General features: G+C 34.7%; 1 long non-coding RNA gene and 1 pseudogene across 1 annotated transcript; both read left to right on the top strand.

Moving 5' to 3' along the window:
• The first annotated feature begins 494 nt into the window (after positions 1–494).
• On the top strand, positions 495–4762 carry LOC101210956 (annotated as a pseudogene).
• A 3587-nt stretch (positions 4763–8349) lies between these two features.
• LOC116404070 lies at positions 8350–9590 on the top strand. Its single transcript, XR_004217012.1, has 3 exons — positions 8350–8666; positions 8755–8805; positions 9528–9590. It is a non-coding gene; the product is annotated as an uncharacterized LOC116404070 (long non-coding RNA).
• Positions 9591–18582: the final 8992 nt, after the last annotated feature.

Here is an 18582-nt window from a genome sequence, read left to right as displayed (position 1 = left end):
GATTAGATTATATTTAATAGTATTAATTTATCACCTTCAAATTCAACTTTTAATTTGATGCTCTTTACCAATTCATTGTTTCATTAATTTCAACTCATCAATATTCACCGCTTTTATCTTAATCTTGACCTTTTCTTTCAATTATTAGATAATACAATATTAAATTTATCTTAATCAATCAGCTTAAGCTTTTGAGTGATTAAGTGGTTTAACAGTAATATCATTCCAAAGTTTAAATCAATTGGAGAGGACACAAATGCTAATATTTTAAGTAAAGACGAACAAAGGTTATTCCAAAGTTATTCAATTTTTAAAGTTGGGCCGTAGAACATAGTTGAGGTTGAAGTTGTAATTGTACTCTACCTTCATTTGTACAATGCAAACTAATTGAGTTGAGTCAACATTGTTAAATAAAAAAAGTTGCTTTGATGTTGGTTGAGTCAACCATCAATTCTTCAGTGTAACTAATGTTGAAGTTGGGTTTGTATTATGTGATGGATGGTCATGGGATTGACCCGTTAGCAAGCTTTTTTCTGGATTTAGGATATACTCAAAAAGAAGAATTATCATTCCTAGCCAAAAAGTTGAAAGCATTTTGGTTTTCACCTCCCTCCATTTCTAATGCTGCTAATGATGGTGATGAAGTGAATGGACCTCTGTCAAGAGTGTTCATATCACAACTTCTTGTGGATCAAATGAGTAAACAAACTCAGGTAAGTAAATAACAAATGAGTAAACAAACTCAGGTAAGTAAATAACAAATGAGTAAACCAACTCAGGTGGAACTCTTGTGGGTTCCTTGACATGAGCAATTAGCAAGGTTTTCAATCTCTCATGACTCTAAAACTTATGTTATTTAGTTCACCATATTATCACAGAGAATGAACCAAATCTCATTGCTGAAAGGTGATTTGACCAAGAATTTGAAAACAAAAATGCATACCCTTTTGCTTGTTACTCACTCGCGCTTATGTTTAACTGATTGTATACAAGAATGCTCCTTTACTTTCATGCTTGCCACCTCTGGAAATAGTGTTGGCAAGTGGTTTGGAACACTAGGAAAAAGTAATTGTATTATTGTTTTAAAGGTCTGGGTCAAAGGCATTTCAATCGATACACATTACTACTGTGCCAAATATGGAGTTGCTAGTTCTTTTGTGGTTGAAAGTAGTTGTTGAACGCATGATTTTTAGGCTCTGATGACTTATTTTTATCAACTTGAATATATAGGGAGAGCGAATGTGCTGCGTGGAACTTGTCAATGGTTATGCACTTAGTCATGTGACTATTTCGACTCATCACCTGAAATCTCATCTAAAAGATATCAAAAGCCTCAATTAGTTCATTGAAGAGAATGGTTATAAACTAAATTCTGAAGGTGGTGTTTTAAAAAGTACATGACACGACTACTTTTGTTTTACCTCATATTTATCCTCTATTGATCTAATTGTTAATAGACAGTTACCAATAGCTAAAATGTGAGCACTAGTGCTAATAAACTCGATTTTTTCTTTTTCAGTAAGCCTAGATGGTCTTCTCCTGCAAAGTTCAACCCTTGCAAATTCGATTTCTTTTGAATTTTCTGATGACATTACTGCTTCAGTCCCCTATTTGTAATCGAGTTTGCCGAATGTTCGTTATTGCCTCAGTATAAACATGTTCCAGAAACAGAGGCAATCAAGATAAAAGATTGAGATCATTGAACTTTTGAAAGTTGAGAAAAATGAAAAAACGAATATCATATTTCAAAACTTGTACAGGTGAAGGATTATCATAGAAGGGATGAGTTTGAAGTAGGAAATACTGATAAGATCTTTGACAGTACATCCAAACAACGGCAAATTCCAAATGCTTGAAGACAAATTGCTACAAATAGAAGAGCAATTGGAGGTTTAAATGCGATGTGGAAGTATGAATTCCACACCCTTCAAAATAATTCCCAATTTGAATAGTTGGTGCAAATCTTATTAGTATATCTAATTGTCGATTCTATCTATACTTAGATATATGTATATATAGCTGAAACACTTACTAATATGATGTCGAATAAATCTAACCTCCTTCCTAGAATGTTCACCGAAGTCAGACATCGTTTTAATTTACAAGCGGCATCATCTATTAGTAGTTGATGTATCAAATTTGAAAATATATGCAATGAAATACTGTGATATCAAAGAAGAAATATCTAAAAGAGAAAAGCCCAATTGAAGAAGCAGGTAATAATTTTTTTCCCATGTTTACTAACAATCTCCTCGAAACATTCCTAACTTATTACATGTGCAATATCGTGGGTTCACATTAACCTTGTCCTATCCTCAAGGTTGTACCTTGCAAATTGGGGGCAAAAATCAACTATGTTTTTTTCATATAGTTTCATACTCCAAGAGGCCCTTGCAGTTACCAATAGTTCCTTGGTGTCGGATTGGGGGTATCCGACTATGTTGGCTAGTTTTGCTATCTATTCAAAATATTTAGTTAGCATTTTGTTTCTTTAGGGAATGATTTTGAAACAAATGACACACCATCCACATCAAATAGGGCAAAAACAATTAGATCAAGAAAATAGCCTCTTAGGAAAGAGGGTTAGTGTCAAAATCCAAACCAATGTATCATTTAAAAGGTGGAGCCTAGCAAAATAACTAATTGGATTTATTTTGCTAATTTGAATTTTCTTATGAAAACTTATATAAAACTTATACGAATAAATTAAATCAATTATATCTATAAATATATTATTATAGCTTCATAAAACGAGAGTTCATTCTCCTCTCGTGAACTCTTAACTTGTTGCATTTATTTATTTTTTGGCTTGAGCATCATAACTAGTGTGGCAAAGCACCACAATTGTTTGCAAATATTTTATCCCGTAAGAGTTTTTGCAGTAACAAACAGACAGAGGCAAGCTAAGTTTGCAACACCGGTTGGTATTAGGAGAGGGATTTTTGACAAAATGAAGTTGTCTGTATGTGCATATGCATGCAAATTAGAATGAAAACAATTTTTTAGAAACATCAATCTTCCATTAAAAAAAAGAAAAAGTAGATTTTCCATATACTCTCTTGTGCTCGTGCATTCAATCCTTACTTCCAATCTTTTTAGACTTATTTGACAATTAATAACTTTTTGCATTTTCCAATTTAAAGAAAATTTATAAAATTTATTAATAACTATGGTTCAAGGTATAGTTTTTTTTGTGGTTTTTTTAAAGCATTTATTCATTCGTTCCTCAATGAAATCAACATGGTGCATTATTGTAACGACCCAACTTTTCTAAGTAAGTCGATGTCATTAATTTTTAACAAATAAGAAAAACTTTGATTAATATAAAACAAAACGTAAGCTAATTTAAAAACAACTTTTAAGTCAGACCCGATTTTCAAACATTCAAGAAAACATAAAAATAATACTATTTACAATAAACGTTTGTAAACTAAATTTCAATTCATCTTAAACCTCACAAGAACCCATAAGCGGAAGCAAATACACGTTTCTTATGGCAATCACGCTTCCTTCCTGCCCCTCGTCGGTTTGCCGCCTTTATTACCTTTGCCTGAAAATTAAACATAAGAAGGGTGAGTATTTAAATACTCAGTAACCTCTACTGGTCCCGTCAGGATAAAATAAATTGTTAACGTTCTATTGGGACACCCTGTACAGTCGCAGTCTTGTGATCCCGTAGGATACACATCTCATTCTAACGCCCCGAGGGACGTACATATCAGTCTAGTGTTCTGCAGAAACACATGTCAGTCTAATGCTTCCGAAGGTGCAAAATAAATTGGTGATCCCGTGGGACGACACCTACAAGGTACACATCCCAATACAAACTAACAATTTTCCCCTCATTCCATTCAATCCATCTTTCAGTTACTTCAAAACATAAAGTTCTCTCTCTCAACGTCCTAACAGTCAACTTATCTCACTTTAGTCATATGTCTGTCAATAATATACTAATACGTCAGTCAATCAAACTATACAGTCAATACACCCCTCAGTTCACCAGCATACAGTCATACTTTAGCGTACACACAATCTGTACACACAATCTAAACGAGAATCACAAGTTCACATCTGCATCTCATACAAACACAATCTACAATTTTTCGTCCTGTCCACGTACACACACTTATATATATATTCCATGACAATCACAATATGCATTCAACATTAAGTCTACTTCAATTCAATTCATATGCATTCATATATATTTTCAATCAATGCACAGTATACATTCAACACATACATAATTGAGTACAGTAGAAAATCCCTTACTTTCAAGTTAGTTAAGCTCCTTAACCACGTTGAAGTCTATGAAGAACGAACCTAAACATTAAGACAATTTCTCAATAATTCCCTTCAACGCATCAATCATTTAAATTCAACCCAATGTGAATTTTTTTTTACAACTTACCCAAATCTTCGCGAAAGAAATCGAGCAGTAGCTTTGCAAAGAGACGACGTGCGACGGAGAGACCGTATACAGACGGACGGAGAGTCGCGCGGTAGGGCAGACAACGGAGGAGAAGGGATCGGCGGCGGCTGGCTGAAAACAGAGGAGAAAGGAGAGGAATGGGCGGCGGCTGGCTTGGACGGCGGTTGTGAGCGGAGGACGTGGCGGTTACTGGTTCACGCGGCGGCTTTGACTTCGACGGAGACAGAGCAGGGACGCGGAAACGGTTGCAGCGGCGGTGAGGCTGGGCACGGCGACGCAGATCTGGACCGGGCAGCGGCGGAAGAGCAACGGCGCGGTCTTGCTTCGTGAACGGAGATGGAGACGGCAGATCGGGCGTTTGGCTTCAGGTGGGGAGACGCGGCGGTGAGGCTGGGTTTGGTCGGAGCGGAGAGGAGAAGAGAAGATGGAGATGGCCGGCGGCGGTTGCTGCGCGAACGGAGAGAAGGGGAAGGAAACTGTGGGGGTCGCGGCGCACGGAGGAAGAAGAAGAGAGAAAAAAAAAAATATATATATATATATATATATATAATAAAGAAATTTTCTATTTTAATAAAACAAATACATAAAATATATATATATATATATATATATATATATATATATATATATATATATTTACGTTTGGGGCTTCACAATTATTGACTATTTCCTAAATTTTATATAGTTGAATGGTATTTGAATTTTAAATTTTCATTTATGTAATATTTACTCCTTTTAAATCGTTTGAATATGCATGTTTATTTGTTATTTTATAATACGTATTTCTATATACATTACTTATTATTTCAAATTTTGGAAGGTATATATTTATATTATTTGAAATTGAAATTTTAACTTTCATTATCGATATTTGTATTTTAGGATGATTAATGACGTTAAATGTTTATATTTATAGACATTCGAGCACATCATGTATTTTTAGAGTGTTCTAAACAATTCAAGGTTAATTTTGAACTTTTCGAATTTTAATTGAACATCCAAGACTCTTCAAATCTTAATTGAGCATCCAAGACTCTTGGAATCTTAATTGAGCATCCAAGACTCTATGTAGGTCAAAATGATAAAATTAGACAATGTAATAGCCCTACATGATTTATGAGCCACACACTACATGTGTGACTCCCCTACCATCACTCTCAACATATTCTATATAATTAAGTAACATTAATACAAACATACATACATAGTGAGAATCAATTTTAAAAATTTAAATTTTGGAACCAAACAAACAGTTTGATTTACTTAAAAATCAATTATACACAATTTTTTCCTCTTAAAATCACTAGTCCACATCAGAAAAGTTTTTAAAACATTTTCTTAAACTATTTTCCCTCTATTTTTTTTCAAAATATTTTCTCAAGTATTTTTTTATCTTTTAAAAATATTAAAAACATTTTCTTAAAACTTTTAGCACTTCAATCTGGTTTTTTTCAAAATCTTTTCTCAAACATTTTTCTCTTTTTTATTTCAAAAGCTTTTTCTTCTCTATTTTTCCAAAAGCTTATTTGCAATACCTTTTCCAAACTCTTTTTAGTTAACATGCCTTTTTTGCAAAATATTTTTTCTATATCGTTACATTAGTAAAGTTTTAAATTTTTTTTATTCTGTATTCATTTAATTTGATGATATGTATTTAAAAAATGAAAAAAATGGTTGGAAATGATTTTAACGTGAAAACGAAAACAAAAAACATTAGAAAATTTGGTTGTTTTGATAATTATTTAATTTCACATTTGATCAGTAACAGTTCCTAATATTTAAAAATATTTGATCAATAATTTGCTATGCAATGCAATTTCTTATATTATAATATTTAAAAATGTTAAACCTAAAAATTAAAAATATATCATGTTTATTAATCTTCAGTCGGAAAAAAGAAAAAAAAAAGAAAAAGAAGGATCCCGAAGTGTGTAAGTAAAACGAAGTCCCATTGACAGGTTGGCTTAGCCCATCATTCTTAAATTCAAAATTCACTCTATCAACGGTCATATTTCTGAGGAGCATCCTTTAAAACCCCTCATCCACTTCTCAAATTGGATGAATCGCTTTTTTTATGGAACCTCAAAAATTTTGTTTAGATTGAAAAAAATTTCTTCAATCCAAACAAATATTTTATCTTCTTTTCGCCGTGGATTTGCTTTCGCCATGGATTTCCATACATTGTAGAAGAGAGAGCTCCAAGCCCTTTCGACGCTCTTGCTGCTCGATCTTCAATCCGTGAGTATCTTCTTTCCTGTAGTGTTCCATTTTTTATTTTGGATTGTTTCATCAAGATTTGTTTTCTGATTTTGGATTGTTTGCTCTTTGTATAGGCTGAAGGAATCGAGGAGTGTTTGTACGATAAGAGTGTTTGTTCGACGATAGATCTGGAGTACATGCTTCGTTTATTGATTCTGTGGTTTAATTTTGTGATTTTGTTGATTTTGATATTTCCTTATTTGTTCTTGGTATAAGTTGAAGGAATCGAGGAGTTTCATGAATCGCCGATGAAAGCAAAGGTTCTTTCTTCGAAAATTCCACGAAAACATTCTGCCAATTGTGTCGTAACCCTTAAATCTCCTCATAATCTAACGTCACTAATAAAAATCCTTGGAAACCGAACCCCATGTCTTCCCTTTTTTAAGGTTTAGGGTTTAGTAAATTTGAGATAAAGCTAAGACGTGTTTATCGAATTCAATATTGAATTTGATATTGAATATGAATTTCATACTCAAAATGCATTTGAATATCATTTTCAAATTGCATTTGAATATCATTTTCAAATTGCATTTAAATTTTAAAAACGGTTAATTAACGTAATTAAAATGGAGTATGTATAAAACTAATATAACATATTTATTTGTTAGGCCTTTTAACGAGATGAACAAGAGTTTGATGAAAATTAGGGATAAATTTTCTGTTGATTACAAAGAAGGAGTTTTATCCCTCTCGAACATGTTGATGTCGTTTTGTTTGCATTTTAATTATGTGTATGTGTATATTTAATGTATATATTAGTATAATTATATGTATATGTGTTATGTGTAATTTATAATTATATGTATATGTGTTAGTATAATATAAGGCGAGCGTATGCATATGCATATGTGTAATTTATAATTACGTTTATGTGTTATGTGTAATTTATAATTATATGTATATGTGTTAGTATAATTTAAGGTGTATGCATATGTGTTATGTGTAATGTATAATTATATCTATATGTGTTATGTATAATTTATATTATATGTATATGTGTTAGTGTAATCTATGGTGTATGCATATGTATATGTAGGGTTATTATATTTTTTTGTGTAAGCATTAATTAATTATGTGTGTATGTTATGTGTACACTTAATGTGTATGTGTATGTATATGTATGTGTATGTGTATGTATATGTATGTGTATGTGTATGTATATGTATATGTATGTGTATGTGTATATGTATATGTATATTGTGTATGTGTTATGTGTATGTATATGTATATGTATATGTATGTGTATGTATATATGTATATGTATATTGTGTATGTGTTATGTGTATGTATATGTATATGTATATGTATGTGTATGTGTATATGTATATGTTTATTGTGTATGTGTTATGTGTATGTGTATGTATATGTATGTGTATGTAAAGATCCAAAGGTAAAAATATATATATTTTATATACTTTTATTTAATATTAATTTAAATAAAAAAAAGAAAAGAAAAAGAAAATTGTTTAATTTATATATTTTTTTTTTCTTTTTCTTTTCTTTTTCTTTTCTTTTCTCTTCTCCTTCCTCCCCGTGCGCCCTTCCCCTTCTCTCCGTCTGCAGCCCAGTAACCGCCGACCTCCATTCCTCTTCTTCTTCCGCCGCAGCCAGCCGCCTTTCTCTTCCGTTTTCTTCCCGCCGCAGCCAACCGCTTTTCTCTTCCGTTTTCTTCCCGCCGCAGCCCGCGATCTGCCGTCTCCATCTCCGGTTCGCGAAGCAACCTTGCAGCAGTCGTCCCGCGCGCCGATCTGCCGTCTCCATCGCCGGTTCTGTCTTCGTCGAAGCCCGAGCCGCCGTGTGAACCAGTAACCGCCACGTCCGCCGCTCACAACCGCCGTCCAAGCCAGCCGCCGCCGATCCCTTCTCCTCCGTTGTCTGCACTGCCGCGCGAATCTCCGGCCGTCTATATACGGTCTCTCCGTCGCACGTCGTCTCTTCGCAAAGCTACTGCTCGATTTCTTTCGCGAAGATTTGGGTAAGTTGTAAAAAGATTCAGATTGGGTTGAATTTAAATGATTGATGCGTTGAAGAGAATTATTGAAAAATTGTCTTAATGTTTATAGGTTCGTTCTTCATAGACTTCAACGTGGTTAAGGAGCTTAACTAACTTGAAAGTAAGGGATTTTCTACTGGACTCACTTATGACTGTGGATTGTATGTGTTAAATGTATACTGTGGATTGACTGAAAATATATATGAATGCATATGAATTGAAGTAGACTTGACGTCGAATGTATATCGTGATTGTCATGGAATATATATATAAGTATGTGTATGTGGATAGGACGAAGATTGTAGATTGTGTTTGTATGAGATGCAGATGTGAATCTTGTGATTTTCGTTTAGATTGGGTGTACGTTACGTTAAAGTATGACTGTGTGCTGATGAACTGAGGGGTGTGTTGACTGTATAGTTTGATTGACTGATGTATTAGCATATTATTGACAGACATATGACTGAAGTAAAATAAGTTGACTGTTAAGACGTTGAAAGAAAGAACTTTGTGTCTTGAAGTAATTGAAAGATGGATTGAATGGAATGAGGGGAAAATTGTTAGATTGTATTGGGATGTTTTCCTTGTAGGTGTCCCACGGGATCACCAATTTATTGTGCACCTTCGGGAGCATTAGACTGATATGTGTTTCTGCAGAACACTAGACTGATATGTACGTCCCTCGGGGCGTTAGACTGAGATGTGTATCCTACGGGATCACAAGACTGCGACTGTACAGGGTGTCCCAATAGAACGTTAACAATTTATTTTCCTCTGACGGGACCAGTAGAGGGTCTCTTACTGAGTATTTAAGTACTCACCCTTCTTATGTTTAATTTTCAGGCAAAGGTAATAAAGGCGGCAAACCGGCGAGGGGCAGGAAGGAAGCGTGATGCCATAGGAAACGTGTTTTTGCTTCCGCTTATGGGTTCTTGTGAGGTTTAAAATGAATTGAAATTTAGTTTACAAACGTTTGTTGTAAATAGTATTATTTTATGTTTTCTTGAATGTTTAAAAATCAGGCCTGACTTGAAGATGTTTTTTTTTTAAATTGCTTACGTTTTGTTTTATATTAATCAAAGTCTTTATTTGTTAAAAATTAACGATCTCGACTTACTTAGAAAAGTTGGGTCGTTACAGTGTACGTAGATGTATATGTATATGTATATGTATATGTATATGTATATGTTTATTGTGTATGTATATGTATGTGTATGTAGATGTATATGTATATGTATGTATATGTATATGTTTATTGTGTATGTGTTATGTGTATATGTTGATGATGTATATATATGTATTTGTGATATGTATATTTAATGTGTAATGTGCAATGTATATGTATGTATAGTTTAGTGGATATGTATATTTTTTTAGGGTTTAGGGTTTAGTAAATTTGAGATAAAGCTAAGACGTGTTTATTGAATTTGATATTGAATATGAATTTTATACTCAAAATGCATTTGAATATCATTTTCAAATTGCATTTAAATTTTAAAAACGATTAATTAACGTAATTAAAATGGAGTATGTATAAAACTAATATAACATATTTATTTGTTAGGCATTTTAACGAGATAGAGTTGGATGAAAATTAGGGATAAATTTTCTGTTGATTACAAACAAGGAGTTTTTCAACTTTTAGAGGTTGTAAAACATCACAAAATAATTTTGGAAAAATAAGATGTCCATCCAAGAAATGTATGAATTCAAACTGAGACTCTTTATAGGGTGTGAAGCGACATCTATTAACCACGAGAATAGTCTCGTCTTGTATAGACTGGGTGTATTATGGAGAGATATTAGCCTTGAACATAGGTATACAAAGATTTAATGAATGAGTAGTAGTTACCCAATAGTTGATGAAAGAACAAGCATCAACCCAGTTAATGAAGCAAATGAAATGTTAAATATGTTGTATGATTTATAAGCTGGTATTGAACAAGTAGAAGAGAGAGAGAAAGAATTAGATTTAGAAGAAGACAGAACAAACAACGTATTTAAGAAGTTATTAAATCAAGCAAGTTGTGAGCTACACCAGGTGTTCAGAATTTTTGTCACTAAAATTTTTGGTTAAAATGATGCACGTCAAGGTTCTCAATGGTTGGATCAACAAGTATTCATCGTTTTCCTCTAGTGTGTATGACTACCAAGCCCACATAGCAGAGGTTAGCGAACTCAGAGCGAGCCTTGACAACGCTAACCGAATGCTCCAAGAACAACGCTTGAGGGAAGAAGAGCAAGATCGGCAAATGACAGAACGAGATTGGCAAATGACGGAGCATGCACGACAGATGGAAGAGATGAAGAAGATGCTCGAGGAGATGAGTCGGGCACAGAGAGGCCCTTGATCACTTGGGTACGCACTTTTCAATATTTAATTTGTTTAACTTTTCATATGTGATATTCTAATTAACAATGCTTTCATGTTATTTGCAGGTTTGGCGTCCATTGCATTTTATGTTTTATGTAATATTTTCATTTTAATCAGTTTATTAGAAATTTTATTACATTGGGTTTTACTAATGCGTAAATAATGATAATAAAATTATTATAAAAAAAACAACCTTACGCGGCGTCGCAAAATCCTTCTTGACATCCGCATTGCAAAATCCTATAGCGATGCAGACGTCACGGATGCCTTATGCAACGTAATGGGCCATACGCAGGGAAACTTTTCTCGACGTTGTGTCGAGATGCGTTGCAGAAAGGATCCTTGATGCGCTTTTCGCGATGTGGTTGTCGACGTCGTGATGTCGTGGTAGCTTCTGCCACACAATTTAGGGTTTTCGGTGAAGTTGTGAGTTGGAGAAGACCGTAATTATTGTAGTGTTTTGAAATTTTGAGTTTTTTTTTCGTTTTTTTTCGTTTTTAGACCTTTGTTATGCAACGACAAATGAGATATTTTTTAATTGAGATTTATTATTTTGTAGCTTGTTTGTATTATCAATTGTTTTGAAATTTTAAGCATCTTCTTCTCTTTTTTCGTCCTTTGTTGTGCAACTTTTTTAGATATATTCAATTTAGATTTACAACTTTTAACTTCCTTGCACTTTGTATTATGTGGATTGTTTTGAATTTCTTCTTTTTGGTTTTTTTGTGATGTTCTTTTAATTTGGATTTATTATCTTTTAATTTGTATTTTGCATTATGGATTGTTTTAAAATTTTGACTTTTTATTTTTGGTTCATTTGTTGTACTGTATTATGAGACTTTTTTAATTTAGATTTATTCTTTTAGCTTGCAAATTTCTAGGGATTGTTTTAAAATTTGGAGTTTGTTATGCAAATTTTTACTTTCGTATCTATTTGATTATTCAAATATTCCTTTCTTGTTTCTCTCTTTCATGTTGTTTCCTTTTTTCTTAACGTGAAATTCTTTGATTTAGTTCCATTGTTATTGTGTTTTTAGAATTGTAGATAACTTCTTCGATTGTGCCAAAGGCTCTTTGATTGTGGCATAGTAATATTATTCTACTCTCTGACCAACGATCTATTGGTCATCCTCTTGGATTAATACATTACCCCATATTCGATCTCATCGATTTTTCTGCCCAGGTTTTTCTATTTTTTTTAAATATTTTGAATTTTTCTTCTTTGATTTCTGGATATATTATAACTTTTTTTCCTTGATCATTTATTATATGGAGAGTGTTCTGAGTAAATTTGAGCTGATTTAAGAAAAAATGGTTGTCCATAAATCAATTTTTCTACATCACCTCCAAGGAATAGAAAACACGTGTCTTTTAGTTTCATTCTTGTTGGTTATTTATTTTTCTATTTTAGATATTGCTCATTTGTTTAGGACATTTAATTTTAATTATTATATTTATTTGTTAGAACTAGTGTATCCTAAAAGTATATTTATGCATTGGGAAAACCTTTTCCGACGCTTTTCATATATCTTTCGACCATTTTGTATGTTGGAAAAGTCTCATTTTCTTGTAGTGTTAGGAGATATTTTTAATTTGGACTTATTCTGATAATGCCACATGTTTTCATCATAATCGTTGGATCAAGTTAAATATGACCCAAATACATGTGGCCCATGGGTCTAGTCCATGGACCAACCAGACTTAAGCGCACTAGGAAACTCTATAAATAGAGGAGCTCTAATTTGTAAAGGTTGAATTTTTTTTACTCGAGAAGGTCTAGAGAGAATTCTCCCAAGAGCTAGAAGACTCCCCAACTCCAAAAGCCAATTACTCTTGAAGATTAAGCCAATCGCCTTGAAGCTTCTTTAAAGATACAAGCTTTCTTCTAAGACTCAATTTTTTCTCGAAGATTGAAGCTGCTTAGAAGAAACAAAACTTCTTCCCAGACTTCAACTTCAAGAGCATTACATGCTTCACTTCCTCAAATCAAGCATAAACATTTAATCAAGAGAGAATCAGAGGATCAAATTCTAGAGATAGAACTACACAGCATCAAATCAACAAAAATACAACATCAACTCAAGTTCAACACGACGAATCAAATTTCTCCTGAAATCTTGTGCAAACAAATTGGCACGCCTAGTGGAACCTCTCTGCCTCTCATCTCTCTCTAAAAACTCAAATCAACAAACCAACTAATGGCATTAAAGAAAGCTGCATCCAAATCTTTTGTTGCAAGCGACATTTATATGGGACCTGTCACCCGCAATCGTTCTAAGGGGATTATCCAATAGCAAGATCAAGGTTATGCCATCACGCAGAGCATCCTTAAGCAATTAATGGAGTCTTCTAAGGTTGGGGTTGTCATCGAGGAAAATCTTTTGTATGATGACTCTGATTCTGCCTCTAGCAAGTAAAAAAGAGAAGCATACCCTGATGTGATGTCTATCATGATGGCTGAAGTAATGACCGAGGCTATTATGATGAAAATGGAGAGAAAAATTAATCTACTGATGACGACTGTTGATGAACGAGACCACGAAATCACTGCTTAAGAGAGTGGATGCAGACTCGTGAAACTGCTGAATCGAGTCAAACTCTTGTTGTCAAAGCTGGTGACAAAGTGTCTGTGGTGCAAGAAAATCAACTACAACAACAATTAGCTTCTGTGGCTTCTGTCTCAGTTTAGCAATTACAAGATATGATCATGTACTCCATTAAAGATCAGTATGAAGGCTCATCTCAGACTTCTTTTATGTACTCTAAGTTGTACACAAAAGGAATTGATAATTTGAGAATGCCTCTTGAGTACCAACCTCCAAAATTTCAGTAGTTTGATGGAAAGGGCAACCCAACACAACACATCGCCTACTTCGTCGAAACATGTGAGAACATAGGATAAAGAGAAGATCAACTAGTTAGTTCAAAGCTTGAAAGGAAATGCTTTTGAGTGGTATACTGATATGGAGCTAGAAAGCATTGACAGTTGGAAACAACTGGAAAATGAGTTCCTCAACCGCTTCTATAGCACCAGATGCACTGGAAGCATGATGACTAAGGAAGAAAGAATCCCTCTAAGATCATTAGAAGAGGAGGAAGTGTCAAAAAGACCAATCGAGATTAAATGTGGAGGATCTGTAATCACTTCCTTAGGAGACCAAAACAATCATTATTTATGCATTGTTAAATTCAATAGCATCAAGTTTGAGTGCACTGGCTGCTACATATGAGAGTGCTCCTTACTACATGTCTATAGACTTCTCAGATCAAGATTTGCTGTTGAGACCTAAACTTCATAATAGACTCTTGTATGTTTCTAGATATGTTCGAGAACTAAGAGTCGACTAGATTCTCATCGATAATGGATCAGCTGTCAGCATAATGTCGAAGTCGATTATGAGGCAATTAGGCATCTTGATGGACGAGCTCTCAAATAGCAAGTTGGTAATTTAAGGTTTCAACCAGGGCAATCAAAGAGCAATAGACATGATAAGCTTAGAACTCACAATTGGCGACCGAAAGGCCAGTGCATTGTTTCATGTCATACATTCAAGGACCACTTACAAGTTGTTACTAGGTCGTCCTTGGATTCATGGAAATGAAGTAGTAACTTCGACACTACATCAGTGCTTCAAATTTATCAAGACGGTGTAAAAAAGGTTCAAGTTGACTCTAACCCATTCTTAGAGGCTGAGTCTCACTTCGTAAATGCAAAGTTTTATTTGAAGAATGATAATATCTTAGAAGATTTACCTGTAGAAAATTTACCTTATAAAGAGAGAAGACAATTCACAGCTGAAATCACTTGCAAGTAGGGAACAATATGAAAGTATAAGAACCTTTAACTCTGGAAAGGGTGAACTACACACTAGCAACACAAAAAGTATGATCGTGAAGGATAAAAAGGCTTCAAACCCATTGATTTTGCGCTATGTCCCTCTGTCGAGGTGCAAGAAAGCAAGTCACCGTTCGTGGAGTCTCTAAAAGGATTGAAGGTTGGTGACATCGAAGTCTTAAAAGAAAGTTTTACTACGCCACTAACTAAGATAACAAAGTATGAAATAAAGATAGACCTGACAGAAACAAACTTGCCTCAAAGGCGAACGACAGATGAATCTGACTCCAAGGCTTACAAATTGATGGTGAAAGCAGGTTATGACTTCACAACTCATACTGAGTTCAAAAGCTTGAAAATTCATGACCGACTTAAACTCTCATCAACTCAAAAGACGCTTTTACGGGAATGACATGTTATACTCTTGTCGAGAAAATGACTCGAATAGAAGTTTCCAGAGCCGATCCATATAACTAGAAAGGGGAAGGAGAGAGTGGTTGACAAAAATCATATAATTATAGAGGAGATTGACAGTATGAACGAAAAAGGAGGCGATAATCAAAGAATAGGCATTTGACTGAATTAGACCACATATTGCACGGCCCAAAGTATTTGAAAGACTAAGCATGACAGAGGCAGAAAGAGAAAGTCACTGGTCAGCGTTGAGCCTTGAGCTATAACCTCTATAAAGGAGAAAAGCATATGTCAGATCTCGACGACTACAAGACCATTAGCCTTTTAAAGGCTAGGTGTGTCTAAAAAGAAAATTGTACAAACACCCCATGCTCCAATTTTTAATCATCTTGGGGATAGAGGACTACATTTCAACATTGATTCCAACATAGATACATGAAGAAGGAATCAATATATCATTTGTCAGTTTGGCGTCGAATTCAACACACAAACATCAAGAATTTTCATAGTAAGGACTTTCCTTGTGAGGCAAAGAAAGGAAAAATTCATAGCAATGTTCCTTCTCAAATGAAAAGAAAAACCTGTGTTACTCTCAATACAAGTAAGGTTCGTTGAAGGTAAAAAGACATACTGTTATACTAACGAATCTTGAAAAGGAAGACTCAGAACAAGGAAAAGGTGAAACTTCATGTCATCACATCCCATTATTGAGGAATCAGAGATTGAAACTCATGAAGAAGACGCAGAAGATGTCCCACAGAGTTTAGAGGATGGTGGTCAATCTACCGTAGATGAGCTAAAAGAGGTGAACCTTGGTACAATTGAGGAACCACATCCAACTTTCATTAGTGCATCTCTCTTTAATGAAGAGGAGGATAAGTACATGAGTTTGCTCACTGAATACAAGGACATCTTTGCTTGGTTGTACAAGCAGATGTCAGAACTTGATTCAAAAGTAGCAGTCCATCCTCTCGCAATTAAACCAGGATATTGATTGATTAAACAAGCGCAACGACGTTTTCGATCAGAGCTTATTCCCTAAATCGACTGTAAGTCAACAAGTTGATTGAAGCAGGATTTATTCGTGAGGTTAAATATCCAACGTGGATAGCAAGCATTGTCCCTGTCAGAGAAAAGAACTGACAACTTCGTGTTTGTGTAGACTTTCATGACATGAATAATGCATGCCCTAAGGATGATTTTCTTTTTTCCATCACAAAAATCATGGGTGATGCATTTATGGATGGGTTGTATGGATATAACCAAATACGAATGACCCTTTCAAATGAAGAAATTATAGCTTTTAGGACTTCAAAGGGAATATACTGTTACAAGGTGATGCCCTTTAGATTGAAAAATGTTGGTACTACTTATCAACGCCCTATGTAGAAAGTGTTTCGATGATATGTTGCATAAGTATGTCGAATCCTATGTTGATGACCTTGTGGTCAAATTCAAGAAACGACAAGACCATTTGAAGGATCTAAAAGTTGTGTTCGATCGCTTGCGAAAATATCAGCTGAGAATGAAGCCTTTTAAGTGGGCATTTGGTTTCACTTTAGGAAAGTTTCTTGGTTTCAATGTAAGGCACCAAGGGATCAAAATAGACCAGTCCAAGATTGATGTCATTCAAAAGATGCCAAGGCCAAAGATTTTGCATGACCTAAGAAGGTTCGTCTCTAACCTGGCGAGTCGGTGTCAACCTTTTCAAAAGTTGATGAGAAAAGGAGAAAATTTTGTGTGGGATGAGACTTGTTAGAATGTCTTTGATAGCATAAATAAATACTTGCTTAGTCCTCTAGTGCTAGGAGCTCCAGTACCTGGAAAACCATTAATAATGTACATTGCTACATAAGAAAGATTATATATCCTTACGAGCATTACCGGCGCAAGGGGAGAAAAAGGGAAAAGAGCGTGCTCTCTACTATCTAAGTAGAACATTAATTGGGGCTGAAGTTAACTATTTTCTTATCAAGAAGATATGCCTCACACTTTTCTTTGCCATTGATAAGTTGAGGCATTATATGCAGGTCTTCATGGTTCATCTATTGGCAAAAGTGGACCCTATAAAGTATGTTCTGTCTAGGCCAATCATCTCTAGACGCTTTGCCAAATGAGCGATTCTACACAAACAATATGACATTGTCTATATTTTCCAAAAGGCGATAAAAGGACAAGCGCTATCAGACTTTTTAGCAAACTACACAATTCCTTCAGATTGGAAGTTATGTGAAGACCTGCCAGACGTTGAGGTTTTCTTCATGGAAGTTATGGAACCTTGGACTATGTACTTCGATGGTGCAACATGAAAAAGTGGTGCGAGGGCAAGTATCGTTCTCATTTCTCCTGAGAAGCATATGTTACCTTATAGCTTTGCACTGACTGAACTGTGCTGGAACAATGTGGCTGAATATCAGGCTTTGATAATTGACCTTCAAATGACATTGAAAATTGGAGTATCATTCATAGAAATTTATAGTGATACAAAGTTAATAATCAATCAACTCTCACTTTAGTATGATGTGAAACATGAAGACTTGAAGCCATACTTTGCTTATGCTCGTCAATTGATGGAAAGGTTCAATAGCATGATGTTGGAACATGTCCCTAGAGCAGAAAATAAGAGGGTGGATGCATTGGCAATTTAGCCATTGCCTTGATGATGTAACTCTGAATATACCCTACTTTGTCAATAATGGAAATTGCCTCCAATTATGTCAAGAAGTGAACGTGACATCCTATTTGATTAATGAAGAAGATCGGCGTCAACCCATCAATGAGTATCTTGAACATTGAAAGCTTTCAAAGGATTTTTGTCATAAAACTGAGGTACGAAGGGGAGCTGCGCACTTCATTTATTCGAAGTAACCTTACATCGTCATTCTCTTGAAGGACTCTTCCTTCGCTGTCTTGTAAAGGAAGAGTCGATAAAAGCTCTAAAGGAAGCACATGCAGGTGTTTGTGGAGCAAATCAATCTGGACCAAAGTTTCAATTCTAGCTAGAAAGAATGGGCTACTATTGACATAAGATGATCTAAGATTCAATAGACTATGCAAAGAAGTGCAAGGCTTGTTAATACCATGCAAACTTCAAACACCAACCTCTAGAGCCCCTTCATCCGACTATGGCTTCTTGGCCGTTCGAGGCTTGAAGACTCGATTTGATTGGTCACATTACACCAAAATCATCAGCAGGACATTCTTATATCCTTGCAGCAACAGACTATTTTTCAAGGTAGACTGAGGTCATGCCCTTGAGAGAAGCCAAGAAGGAG

The sequence above is a fragment of the Cucumis sativus genome, chromosome 5 (genome assembly GCF_000004075.3).
Source record: "Cucumis sativus cultivar 9930 chromosome 5, Cucumber_9930_V3, whole genome shotgun sequence".
Classification (NCBI taxonomy): domain Eukaryota; kingdom Viridiplantae; phylum Streptophyta; class Magnoliopsida; order Cucurbitales; family Cucurbitaceae; genus Cucumis; species Cucumis sativus.
Note: the sequence above shows the minus strand (reverse complement) of the source record. Positions and strands in the feature narration are given on the sequence as shown.